The 14668-nt window shown below is 40.9% G+C and overlaps 1 protein-coding gene across 1 annotated transcript in view; it reads right to left on the bottom strand.

Annotated features, from left to right (window-relative positions):
• Nucleotides 1-14668, bottom strand: part of TCERG1L (transcription elongation regulator 1 like) — a 215830-nt gene that overhangs the window by 177502 nt on the left and 23660 nt on the right.

Below are 14668 nucleotides of genomic sequence, written 5' to 3'. Positions count from 1 at the left end.
ACGTGAAAGGCCATGTAGCAAACTCCTGGCATTAAGAGGTGTTTTTATATGTAATGTGCTTGGTTGTTAAGTTACTGATAGGAAAAATACTTGGTCACATCCCAGCTGTTCTGTGTAAGGCTAAAACATTAAATTTAAACCATTAAGTAATTCTGAAAGCAAGAGAACAGGTGGCAAATGGTTTATATGGCAGATGGCGCCTTTTTTAATATTTGTACTCACTGCTCATTTACAATACCAGAGTCCACAACTACCAACTCATATTTTACCTTTTTCACTTGAACGATTAGAAAACTGTAGGAGAAAGTATGAAAATAGACACCATAATTATTTTTAAAAGGATAATTTTTCACTTGCCTTACTTGATCTTCATTCAATAAACATAAAGCCAGTAATTTCTAATTGCAGGACCCCTAATGTCCTCAAATCTGAATTAAATTCCAGAAGTTTATCACAAGTTTCAATTTTTAAGTTAATTTAGAGCTCTTGAAGGATGCTGTCTTGACAGCACTCGATAATGAATTCCTCTCTTTAACCATATAGTAGATTAAGCACAGGTGCTATAGTGCAATTTTCCTTACTATAATTTATTGTATCTCTAGAGGCAAATCAATAACTTGTGTGCTGAGTTTAGCACATGGATCCTGTGATGGGGTGTACTTACCCCGCACTGGAAATGAAGGGGTTAAATCTGTACTCTGGGGAGAGGAAGCCATGCCCCCTCACTCTTGATGAGCATGTTCTAACTGGGGCAGCAGTATAGAAGGGAGTAGCCCAGTTCACTACTGAAGAGAGAGGACACATGGTTCATGCTCCCACCAGGGAGCTGATGGAGACCCAGATTGTGGAGGCCAAGCCCTCTGAGACCCGGACAGATACGCAGGTACCTGTGTACACCCAGGAGACCTTGGAACTGTGAAGAGCTCCACAACCAAAGACCTTGGACACCCATGGACCATACTGCTGGAGGACAGGATAGGAAGTAGTCCAAGGGGGTTGCAGGACCAGGAACTTAGTGTGTTTTGGTTGGATCCCCACTGATTCAGTGGCTAGTATTCTCATGGCTGACAGGGCCCTGGGATGGGATCTGGTGGAGTAGGGAGGGCCTGGGTCTCCTTACCCCAGCCACCACTCCTCTAGGTGGTGGACCATCCCCCACTGGTCATTAGCTGAGCAGCCCTGTGAGAGATGGCAGCCATATTGACTGTGGCCACTAGGCCTGGTTGCCCTGAAGCTTAGGGCGTCAGGTGGACTCAGCCACAGGACTGTAGAACCCCTTCGTCCACCCCAAAGGCTCAGCATAAGTGTATGTAAATAGTTAAATCAATAAATATTTAAGAAAGGGAAACAAGTCAACTGAAAAATGAAATATAATGTAATTTCTGGAACTTTTTCACTTCCCCTAAGACCCGTGGATTCATTCGTGTCTTATCTACAACCTACAGCCATGAAAGCATGCTGCTGTGTGGATTATTATTGCATTCCCCTTTCACAGTCCTCCAACCCAGACTTTTTGGTATTTCACAACAAATGTCTCCACTGCCCACACTTCCTGTTATTGCTGAAAATGAGTGAATTCTGCCTCAAACAAAGATCGTAAGAGTCAGTCAAACTCACCAGTTACTCTAGATTTCTTTCCACCCTGCCTCACCTGTGAGGCCGCACTGTCTCAACTTTGAGCCCCTTTCCAGTTCATTTGCCCTCTAGACCTTTCTTTTTCTTCATTCATCATCATTTGCAGTCTTCTGAACATCTTAAGGCACAAAAAATGTCTACATAAGCTCAACAACAAAGAGGCCAACCACTGGGTTTTCCTTTGCGCCCCTTCCCCCACCCCACCAAAGGTGTGGTTTCCAAAACATTCACTATTACTCTATTACTCTCAACTAAATCATAAGAATCGCTGTTCACTTATGAGAGAAGAATGAAAGGAATCTTTGGCAAGTGAACTACAAGAGGTCTAAAATCAGAATATGACTGCAAAACTTGTTGCTATTCCTCCATCAATATGTTGTATTGCATAGATTCATTTCCCAATTTCAGAGAGAATTATATTAACAATCTAATACTTTATTGCGCTGATACTTTGTAATTTTCCATATGTTTTGATGTGTTTAGCGGAGAGTGTGGTTGGGGGTTACTGCAAGGTATGTAGCAAGAGACTATTTAGTTTTTCTTGCATTCAAATTGTTGAAATTGCCAGAAACAACTATTAGGTAGATTTTTCTGTCTTTGCAGTGGCTCAGGCATTTTCAGAAGCAGACACACACCTTGAGCACTGTATTAGTTCCAACAGGTGAAGCTGCTAGCATGGTGGCTATAATCTAGGTATTATTCAATGCCTTACCGAAGAAGTTGGTCATGATTAGTGGAATTCTATTTAATTTCATCATGCATCAGGATATGCTGTGTGCCAAAGTAAGTTTAGCAATGCTTGACGATATACTGAAGGTGAATTTCATCATTTCAAGAGTTCTTAATTACCAAAACTTCTGACCACTTTTAGAAGAAGTTGAATCAAATATTTGGGATGGCTGATGTTCAACAGCACCAGATGGTTAAGTCAAGACCATATGTTTTGTTGCTTTGTACAGTGTATGGAAGGTATCACATTGTTCTTTGTTCAAAACTAGCAAGCTTGCAATTGGTAAGTGACTTGATCTTTTTTTTTGCATAATCCACTCAACACTTCAATGTACTATATGTAGAACATCAAGTTTGAAGAACGATGAGTTAAACATAATCAAATCTCATTAAAAGAAAATGGACCTCAAAATTATTTTTCAACAATGGAAAGCTAGGAGTATTTCACTTCATTAAACATAAACATAAATTCCTTTCATGGACAATACTGGAAACAAAGAAGTGATCTAGTCATATTAAGCTACAATTGGGAAATTGTTGGAAATATTTTCAAGATGGATTCTTAAGTTACAAAAGCTAGCAAATATACTACAATTCATCAGGTCTCAACACGCAGATACGTATGAAGAAGATCTCTACATTATGGGTCTTGAGTGGTTATACAGCAAGAACCTTAAGACAGAGATAGTTGAGTTACAGGGGAATTATCTGGAAAAACCAAGATGGAGACCTCAGTTCCAAGCCGGAAAATATCAACTATTATAAGACTATTCCTTTTAATCAATGAACTTCCTGAAGTAAAATGTCAATTTGGATTAATACTTTATTCAATAAAAATGCAGTTTTGATCGATCTAAAACCATTCACAAATTTGACCTGAATTCATTGAATAGTTTTGGCCAAAAAAAAAAAATGTTTGGGTCTAGTTTCACATGGGAACTAGGTGCCATTCACCAAATGGCCAGAGGAGGTTGTAGTAGTACCACCTCCCACCTGTCAGGAATCAGGGCCTGCAGTACAGCCAGTCTCTGGGTAACCTACTGAGGGCTGCCTGATTGATTTGACAAGTCAGCAGAGCTGCTCTTAAGCAATTCAGGGTAACCTACTGAGCTACTTTTAAGCCCAGCAGCAATTCAGGAGCTATTCAGAGCATTTGCCCATGGCTGTGATAGCTCTTGTGCCTGGTTGTTCCCAGCCCTACTCCTGCCTTGCCTCATTCCAGGCAGGAGTAGGGCTCGTCCTGACTCTGGCTCTGTCCTCTTGTCCTGACTCTGGCTCTGACTCCGACTGTGAACCTGGGCTCTGACACCTAGCTTCTGAACCTGGGATCCAATTCTTGGCTACTGAAGCCTATGTCCAGCCACTAGGCACAACACCTGCTCTAACCACAAGGCACAATCGCCCATTCCCCAGTTTTTGACCCACCTTATAACTTTTATCTTTATGTTAGGGCACTCACATGGAATGTAGAATATTGCCAGATTATTTTGTTTTTATGAAAAAGAAGAAAAAAAACTAGCCATAGCTTTACTGATGACCTTCAGTTCCCCACACACCTATCAATAACTTTTATAACCATAAACATCAAGTTAATTGCTTTGGCATCAGAAATTAATTAAGAAATTATATGAGACCAGCATATGAAGTACAGAAAACTATAAAACAAGCCTAGAATTGAAATGCTGTCCTCCAAAAGTCAACAGCAGAAGTCCCACTGACTGTTGGAGAGCTTCCTCTGAACTTTGGGCACATAATGTGATGCTGAGCAACTTTTGTAATTTCTTGGCACACAGTACAAACTATTTGTCATTGCTGCACTAGCTGCATCCGTATCTTGAAAGGATCACGTCAAGAGACAGTCAAAAGGGTGGGTCATTATCAATGTGCATTCAGTCCTTGGTTCGCTAAGAATGTCATTTGTCTTTCTGCTTTTTCTGATGTTGACATTTGTCCACAGAAAATGGACTAAGGCCACCAATTCATATTCTATTGCCTAATGAAAAGCCATTCATTGGTAACAGCTTGTGACTACCACTTGTGGCCTTGGATAGAACTACCTACAAACATGTGAAAGCCTTTGTTATCCATGATCAATGGCTTAAGGTTAAATGGGACTGATTTTCTCTACCTATACCTCTTAAATAAAGGTACTACTTCAGATGTGATAGTCAGAATGAAGATAGTTATTCTTCATCACATTTCTTGTGAAATCAAAGTATTTCTTCTTTTTTGGCTGTATAGAGCTCTCTAGTATACACACACACACACACACACACACACACTCCAAAGACAGCGCTTTCCTACTCAACAGACCAGTCCCTCTCATGTTTTCCTTTCACATCTAAGCCATGATCAGGGCTGTCGGTTTATGAAGTGTGGATAAGAATGGACTTGATTTGAGCAGTCAGTTGCTAGATCTCCCCTCTAGGCCACTGAGTTCCAGTCTGTCTTTTGTATCTTTTCCAGAATCTTTTGGAGTCCAGCTGACTCCATGAATCTTTAGGGACTAACCAAAATGTAACTATCACTTTGGCTCTATCACAGGAATAGCATTCAGTCTTAGGCCTGCTTTATGTTTACCCTCACAGACTCTCTTACATCTGAAGGGACCATCATGATCATCTAGTCTAATTACCTGCGCATTGCAGTTCACAGAACCTCATCCACCAACTCCTGTACACCTATAACCTCTGGCTGAGTTTAAAGACTTCAAGTTACAGAGAATCTACCACTTATACTAGTTTAAACCTGCAAGTGACCCATGCCACATGCTGTAGAGGAAGAAAAAAAAAACCCTAGTGTCTCTACCAATCTGACCCAGGGGAAAATTCCTTCCCTTCCCAAATATGGCAATCAGTTAAACGCTGAGCAGACGGGCAAGACCCACCAGCCAAACACCTGGGAAAGAGTTAACTCTTTAGAGTTCAGAGAATTATCTAAAACCTATGGAGATCATTTTGTAATTATATAATCTTGAGACTTGGAACCTGTAAAATAATCTGATTGTTTATATCAAATATATTTTCTCATTTTTAAAGACTGTCACCCAGATTATCTGATTTGAGTGAGGTGCACTCAATACTGGGCCAGGTGATGCAGGGTAACTGTGGTTTTAAAGGTTTCAGTGGTAGCTGTGTTAGTCTGTACCAGCAAAAAAAAAAAAAAAAGAGGAGTCCTTGTGGCATCTTAGAGACTAACAAATGTATTTGGGCATAAGCTTTCGTGGGCTAGAACCCACTTCATCAGATGTATGAAGTAAAAAGATACAGGAGCAGGTATAAATATATGAAAGGATGTGGGTTGCTTTACCAAGTGCTAGATCAGTCTAACGAGAAAAATCAATTAACAGCAGGACACCAACGGAGGAGAAATAACTTTTGCAGTAGTAAGAGAGTGGCCCATTACAGACAGTTGACAAGAAGGTGAGAGTAACAGTAGGGAGAAATTAGTATTGGGGAAATTAAGTTTAGGTTTTGTAATGACCCAACCACTCCCAGTCTTTATTCAGGCCTAATCTGATGGTATCTAGTTTGCAAATTAATTCCAGTTCTGCAACTTCACGTTGGAGTCTGTTTTTGAAGTTTTTTTGTTGAAGAATTGCCACTTTGAGGTCTGTTACTGAGTGACCAGAGAGATTGAAGTGTTCTCCTACTGGTTTTTGAAAGTTATGATTCCTAATGTCAGATTTGTGTCCATTTATTCTTTTGTGTAGAGACTGTCCGGTTTGGCCAATATACATGGCAGAGGGTCATTCCTGGCACATGAGGGCATATATCACTGTAGGAGCAAGGTTGCGGAAGATTGGCGAGGAGCTAAGTGGTGGACTGAGTATGTGACTGGATGTAAGCGGAGGATGCAGGCAGTTTCAATTAACTTTGTCCGACAGACCCTGCCAAAAGATATTGTAGCATAGCTCAGCATATTTTTGCCTGTAAAAAAGTCAGTTTATGTAATAAGCATAAATTATACATGTAAGAATGTAACTGGCTGTTGATCCCATGTAACCCCGAGATAAGCGCGGAGAATATAGCGCCGCAGAGGACTCCCCCTGGCGGAGTCCTGCCTGGTCAGCTGTCCCGAATGGCCAGAGTCCCCTGCAGCCCCTCCGCGCGTCCTAGGGGCTCCCCGCGCAGACTGGAGCGTAAGTTCTTCCTTCCTTCAATAAAGCATAGTTTACTATTCTTAGGCCTGAGTGTCCTCCTTTCGCTGGTATCTTCCCCCCCAGCCCTTGCAGGCACAATCACATTGGTAGATGTGCAGGTGAACAAGCCCAGGATGGTGTGGCTGATGTGGTTAGGTCCTATGATGGTGTACCTTGAATAGATATGTGGACAGAGTTGGCACCGGGGTTTGTAGCAGTGTTTGGTCCCTGGGTTGGTGTTTTTGTTGTGTGGTGTGTAGTTGCTTCAGGTTGGGGGGCTGTCTATAAGCAAGTGCTGGTCTGTCTCCCGAGATCTGTGACAATGAGGGATCATTTTTCAGGATAGGTTGTAAATCTTTGATGATGTGCTGGAGAGGTTTTAGTTGGGGGCTGAAGGTGACAACTAGTGGTGTTCTGTTATTTTCTTTGTTGGGCCTGTCCTGTAGTAGGTGACTTCTGGGTACTCTTCTGGCTCTGTCAATCTGTTTTTTCACTTCAACAGGTGGGTATTGTAGTTTTAAGAATGCTTAATAGAGATCTTGTAGGTGTTTGTCTCTGTCTGAGGGGTTGGAGCACATACGGTTGTATCTTAGAGCTTGGCTGTAGACGATGGATCGTGTGGTGTGTCCTGGATGGAAGCTGGAGGCATGTAGGTAAGTATAGCGGTCAGTAGGTTTCCGGTATAGGATGGTGTTTATGTGACCATCGCTTATTAGCACAGTAGTGTCCAGGAAATGGACACTTGTGTGGATTGGTCTAGGCTGAGGTTGATGGTGGGATGGAAATTGTTGAAATCATGGTGGAATTCCTCAAGGGCTTCTTTTCCATGGGTCCAGATGATGAAGATGTCATCAATGTAGCACAAATAGAGTAGGGGTGTTAGGGGATGACAGCTAAGGAAGCGTTGTTCTAAGTCAGCCATAAAAATGTTGGCACACTGTGGGGCCATGCGGGTACCCATAGCAGTCCCACTGACTTGAAGGTATAAATTGTCCCCAAAGCTGAAATAGTTGTGGGTGAGGACAAAGTCACAAAGTTCAGCCACCAGGCTTGCTGTGATGGTATCAGGGATGCTATTCCTGATGGCTTGTAGTCCATCTTTGTGTGGAATGTTGGTGTAGAGGGCTTCTACATCGATAGTGGCCAGGATGGTGTTTTCTGGAAGATCATCAAAGGACTGTAGTTTCCTCAGGAAGTCAGTGGTGTCTCGAAGATAGCTGAGAGTGCTGGTAGCATAGGGCCTGAGGAGAGAGTCTACACAGCCAGATAATCCTGCTGCCAGGGTGCCAGTGCGTGAGATGATGGGGCGCCCAGGATTCCCAGGTTTATGGATTTTGGGTAGCAGGTAGAATACCCCTGGTCGGGGCTCTAGGGGTGTGTCAGTGTAGATTTGTTCCTGTGCATCTTTTAGGAGTCTTGAGCAGATGGTGTAGTTTCTTTTGGTAATCATCAGTGGGATCAGAGGGTAATGGATTCTAGAACCAGTCAGGGACCAACCTGGTCCCCACAGTAAACTGTAGCAACTCAAAGACTACTCTCCTTTACACATGGTTTCCCACATCTCCAACTGGTTGTTCTGATAAATGAGGATAGCCAGAGTGGAGACACATCCCAGATCCATACTGTTTCCTCAAGAAATCTGCTGTGTTCCAGGGGCCAAGAGGGAGTGTCTAAACTAGCTCTCCATCAGCCATAGATCACCCTTAGACAAGAGAAATTGGTAGAAGACCAGTTAAACTGGCTTTTCAGCTGCCAGGGCAGCTCAGCGCTCCTGGAGCTGGACTGAGAATTTGGCCCAACACATTCTGGTATATAATATAAATTGACATTGTGCCAGACTATAGGTACAGCCTATAAAGCAGGAGCTTTCAATGAGCAATCTCATTTCAACGTAATCCCCAACAGAAAACAAAATAGCTGTTTTAATTTTAGTCAACAAAGACAATTTGAGTATCCTCTTTCCCCAGATAAGAAAGGAATATTTAAAAAAAATTTAAAAAAAAAGACCTGATAAATATAAAGACAAACCTGAAAGGCTGGCATTGATGTTAAGAACAAATGAAAAGTTGATCATGAAAGTTGAACTTACAAATGTAGAATTATGTACAAAAAAAAGCCGCATTCAAAAATAAAACAATGTAAAACTTTAGATCCACCAAAAAAGAAAATCAACCTTCTGCTGGTGGCATCCGACTCAGATGATGAAAATGAACATGTGTTGGTCTGCACTGCTTTGGATCATTATTGAGCAGAACCTGTCATCAGCATGGATGCATGTCCTCTGGAACGATGGCCAAAGCATGAAGAGACATATGAATCTTTAGCACATCTGGCACATAAATATCTTGCAAAGCCAGCTACAACAGTGCCATGTGAATGCCTGTTCTCACTTTCAGGTGACATTGTAATTAAGAAGTGGGCAGCATTATCTCCCATAAATGTAAACAAACTTGTTTCTCCTAGCGATTGACTGAACAAGAAGTAGGACTGAGTGGACTTGTAGGCGCTAAAGTTTTACATTGTTTTGTTTTTGAGTGCAGTTATGTAACAAAAATACACACTTGCAAGTTGCACTTCCATGATAAAGAGATTGCACTACAGTATTTGTATGAGGTGAATTGAAAAATACTATTTATTTTGTTTATCATTTTTACAGTGCAAATATTTATAATAAAAAAATATAAAGTGATCACTGTACACTTTGTATTCTGTGTTGTAATTGAAATAGATATATTTGAAAATGTAGAAAACATCAAAAATATTTTTAAAAATTGAATTTGTATTCTATTGTTTAACTCAAAAAAATTAATTGCGATTAATTGCACTGTTAATCGCATGAGTTAACTGCGATTAATGGACAGCCCTACTTTAAAGCATTCAGAATCAAACACACACACACACACAAATTAGGAATTACACTGCATAACTAGTAACATTTTAAAACTTAGGTCTAGCAGAATTAGCAGATGAGAATCAATGTTCATAATTATGTTAAGTGGGGCTGGGTGTGCCAGGTGCTTTCAGGCTGCAATGGATTTATATTCGTCTTCCTCTTAAGGGATGGAAAGCTTGTGTTGTGCTCCCCAATAATAATAAGTGCTGGTGTGGTTTTGTATCAGAACTGGAATCTTTGCTTTTTTTGGATTAGTCAAGCCTCTTCATTTTACTACTGCATTACAGTGGTTCTTGTTGGCTCACTGCCACTTGTTTCTACCTAAAGTGATTCTTGGTTGCAGTTGCTGGCCTTAAGGAAATGGCAGCAAAGTAGCATTTGTTGAGCTGGTATTTGTACAGATATTGATATAATTCATTTCAGGTCACTGCCAGTTTCTGGAATGCACAAGTTTCCCCCTCAATTCCACCCCCCCCCCATGGAAAAGACTATGCTGGGCTCTAGCCACCCTTACCAACATATTTCATCTCCATCTGAATCATTACCACCATGGTCAGCTTAGTGGAGCTCTTACTCACATACCTGCTCTTTGCTTATCGTGGACATTCACTCTTCTTGACTGGCATGAACCTACCGCTCCAAAGAGAAACTTTTACCTTCAGATCAGTAAAATTTCTGCCTGTCACAATTAAGGCCCCTGCATGCCTAGGAGGGAAACAATTTACTAATCTTTATCTTACCCAGGTAAGTGCCCCCCCCCCAAAAAAAAACTCAAATGAAGGGTAAACTTTAACCAGACTCCACCTCCAAATAAGTACCCTCTTTAATTTCTGAGGTCCAACCAGCCAAACATATCATCTCCATAGCAACCATCCTGTGCTAGAGCGGGTTTGTCTGTGTCAAACTGTAAACCCAATTTTGAATTAGGGCCTCCATTTTCTATTATGTGCTCAACACATGCCAAAGGCAAAACACTGATTTATTCCAGAAGGAGCCCAGCCCAATATAGATGCTTGATACCTCATTGAAGGAGCATCATGGAGGAGACATCACTGAGCAACCTAGACCCACCAACTTTGATTGTATCTCAACTGCTCCCCTCCTCAAAACAGAGCTTTTTCTATACAGGGGCCTCAACATGACTGGTGGGTCTCCACCTTCTCAGCCTGAGCACATGGCAACAAGAGACAAAGGCTGTACTTAAGAAGTGGTGCCATTCACTGCAGGGGAAAGCCAACCACGGCCATGTGTAAGTGGCACATGCAGGAGAAGAAGAAAGGAATGCCTGAAATATAGACATGCCTCAGACTCACAGAAGGCGTAAAACACCCTCTCCTAGTCTGATATTTTGTTATTTTGCAAAAGTTCTGTAACTCTCAAGTGTAACTCTTAAAGAGTACAAACATTGTGGTTAAGAACTTCCTTTGCTAAGCCTGTGTTAATTGCTTTCCTGCCATGTTGTCCCCAAAAGGAGTTAAACTAGAAGCCAGAGTTCCCACAGTGACACAAAACTCTGAAGGAGCACATGTAAGCAAGTAGGAGACTTGGGAGATCTAAAGCACTGGTATCAGGGTCTGGGCCTGCTGGATTGTTCAGTCACAAGTCAGGGCTCAGACAAGAGGTCTGAGCCTGCAAGTGTGTCCTATAGATCCAGACCTAGAAAGGTGACCAGACTCTGCCCAGACTGAGTTGACTTAGAAGCATATGGGACACAGCGGATGGGTCCACTTACAACAGACTGGTGCCATACACAGTATGTCCTCTCTCACCACGTCCTCTTAATGACATCATTATGGGGGGGGGGAACCAACCCATTATGGGGGGAACAAAACCTCTCATGTTGCTATTGCTGCCTTCGATTGAATGGCTGTGTCTCTCTCTCCTAAAGGGTCTCATATCTTGCAGTGCCAGGTTCAAGACATTTGGGAAATACAGGGAGGTCACAGGCAGGGGACTTGTATGAACCCTTATGGGTGCTATTTGTAAAAGGCTTCAGCCTTGGCCTAAGACTGCTCCCAATGAAGTCAAGGGGAATTTTACCATTCTACATGACTAAATCTGACTCACTCTTGAGGGTAGAGAATGTTTCTTCTAATTCTAATAACATTTCTGCTGCTCCTGCATTAAATTGAATCATTCCACTGTCCATCCAAGGAGAATATGTGACAATTATGGCAACTGATATCTAGAAATGATATTACAGTGAGGACTAGAAGTGGGGGTCTTTTGTGTTATCTTTTCCTTGAGTCTTTTTTAATCATTGTTTCCTGGTTCAGGTTTTCAAACTTATATGAGATACCAAAGCTTATATTGTCATCTTCTCATGGAGATTTCTCAAATCAGAATTCTGGTTCAAAAGCCATTTCCACTTCTGCCCTCTTCCTATGTGGGCATTATCTTGGGAAGAACTATTGTGTTGCCATTTATGATTAGGCTGAGAGCTACGTGAAATCTAAATTAGTCCCTATTTAGGATCCTAAAGAGGAGCAGGCTGCATTTTAAACATCCGTTTTCATTGGAATTTTGAATAACGTAAAAAAATTTGTTTTTGCTGCTTCTGCGTTTCCCTTGTTCTAAATTTATCACTTTCAACCCCTAGAAAACCATATAACATGTCTATTAAACTATATTTCTCATTACATATACAATGTTTTTCTCTTTTAAATTATTCATATTTATTGTAATTATTATTATAGAGTTCTGACACTAAAAATCCTTTTTATGCTGAGGGATCTGAGGGCTTGGGAGTTTTTCCTCCTTTTTTATTCAAAAGAATTAATTCAATATGCATGAATTCTGTAGAACATGAATTTTTACAGGGCTTAATTATTTCAATTATGAATTACATTTTAGTAGGCAACACAGCTCAACTATTTAGTTGTATAAACATCAATATGAAAAACTTGCTTAAAATATAAATGCAATTAATTATAATAAAAAAAATCACTGGTCAGTTATTGTGATGGGGGGAAAATGATACTAGTTGTCATAGGGTGATCTACTCACTACTGGGTAGTGCCTCCTTCTGGCAATTCTGGGGATTAGCTCCACCTAGTTCAGCACCCCCTTTCTCCTCCTGTATCTTTGCAACTGTCCTCTTGCTCATCAAGTTTCAGTGTCACTGCTTTATGATTCAGTCCTCCGATCAGTTCACATTGTGATTCCCTTTTGGGGGGAGTCTTTCAAAGTCTCTCTCCACAGGCAGTGGCAGACAGTCCTCATGTCTGCTTCCCTGACTATGTCACTCCCTCTGTGCCTCAGGCAGTCTTCCCATTCAGTGCTCCATGCAATGCCACTCTGCAGTGGGTGGTAGAGGAACACAGGCCTGCCCTGTACTCTGGATTCCAGTACAGGGCCCTACAGTGAGCAGTTACTGTCTGTGGCTATACCTTACTGCTCTTGCCCTTGGACTACTTCTTAGCATGCCTCTCATTCTCCAGCTTTCCTAGGCAAACCCTTCTCAGGGGTTCCTAACCCACCCTCTTCCTTCTCCCTTACGTCAGGGAGGAAGCCTACAGCCTTCCTCCCTGCAGCCTCCCACTCTGTTGACAGCATCCTGACTTTATAGAAGCCCCACCTGTTCCTGCATAGGTGAGCTTCCTTCTAATTAGCACCCTCTACACAGCCTAAATCTCCCAGCATTTGCAGCATAATTGACTGATTAGGCCTGCTTGAGCTAATTCAACTCTCTCAGGGCCAGTGTGAGTAGTATACCCATCACACTAGTGTAATAAGCGCTGTCCAGTATAACTGATTATAGAGATTAGATTTAACAAGATAATGTTAAAGCTGATAGCTTTAAAATGGATATAACATATTCTGCTATTTTTGAACTTTTTATGCAAATTATTTTGACATTGCCTTACATAAACTTTATACAAGGAGAAAATGGAAAGATCATTAATTACCAAGTTACTTTATAAATCATACATGAGACAAGGAAAATACAATTGCCCCCAGGGTACACAAATTATATTCTTTTAAAGATTTATTTTTCTTTGAGAACAATAAGTCATCCTTAATAAATGTCAATGCACTGATGTTTTTAACGGAAAGGCAGACAGTGTTGTAAAGTATGTCCTACACAAGGGATTATCGGTATATTAGATTATTTTTCCTCGCTGCTTTTCCAGTCATTAACTTCTGTGGAGAAATAGAAATGTAATTTTGTTCTTGACAGCAAAGGGCTACTTTTGACCAACTGACCATTTTTTTTTCCTGCAAGGGAAGGAAGTTTAATTTAAATTCAGTATCTCATCCACTGTGTATTTCAATTGGAGAGATCATGAGCAGTCATTTTACAGGAGTTATGTGTACTAGGTATATGACTAAAAATATGCAGCATCTGCAGAGGATATAACTGATGTAATGAGAAGCAAATTCAGCTCACTCCATTAATATTTACATGGTAAGTTAGGCTGTCAAACAGGTGTTTCTTGCATTAGCATTTATGGGAATCTTTCTATAATTTTCTTTATAAACACTATAAATTTATTTGCATTTCTGTGAACTCAGTCACAGAATGCCGTATACAGTTTGAAAATATATGTGTCCATTATTAAGACAATGGGAACAAGCATAAATAGAACAAAAACCTTAGACTCTGATCCAAAGTCCCTGGAAGTCAACAGGAGTCCTTCCATTTGGCTTATACTGAGTAAGGTTGTCTAAGATGGACACCTTCAGCCCCATCTCACTGTTAGCATATTCCATTAAATCCCCTTCTACTGTGTTTTACATAGGCATATTGATAGTCTTTGCAAAGCGAACAGCATCAAATGTATGGGCTGACTGATTAATGTTTAGGTGAAATCCCAAATCTATTTAGCATGTTCAAGCACATGCTTTCAAGCTTGTCTGTCTTCAAGAAGCAACTATATACTCCACAGGAGAAAATACCCATAAAAAAGTGGTTTAGTGTGAAAGATTGATAATGGGATTATTGCTCAGACACTCAAAGCTTGATATTTGATATCCTATCAGCCTTTCATTTGTAAGGCAAGCAACAATTGTCCTAGCCTGACATGTTTATCATTGCAAAGCTGAGCCAGTTATCTAAATGTGATAGCTCCTTGGTTTGATAATATTCTATCATGTCTATGGCAACCCATGCAGAGCATGTTAGTGCAACTGTAAATCAAAAGTACATTTCTTATGGTGACGTCTGCTTCTTAGAATACTTCAGTATTTCAATTCAAGAAACCTTTTCTCTAAAAGGATAGATCTGGCATGATGTGATTTTTTTTTTTTTTCAGTACAGGAAAAGTATG

Source organism: Chelonia mydas, chromosome 7 (genome assembly GCF_015237465.2).
Source record: "Chelonia mydas isolate rCheMyd1 chromosome 7, rCheMyd1.pri.v2, whole genome shotgun sequence".
Taxonomy (NCBI): Eukaryota; Metazoa; Chordata; order Testudines; family Cheloniidae; genus Chelonia; species Chelonia mydas.
Note: the sequence above shows the minus strand (reverse complement) of the source record. Positions and strands in the feature narration are given on the sequence as shown.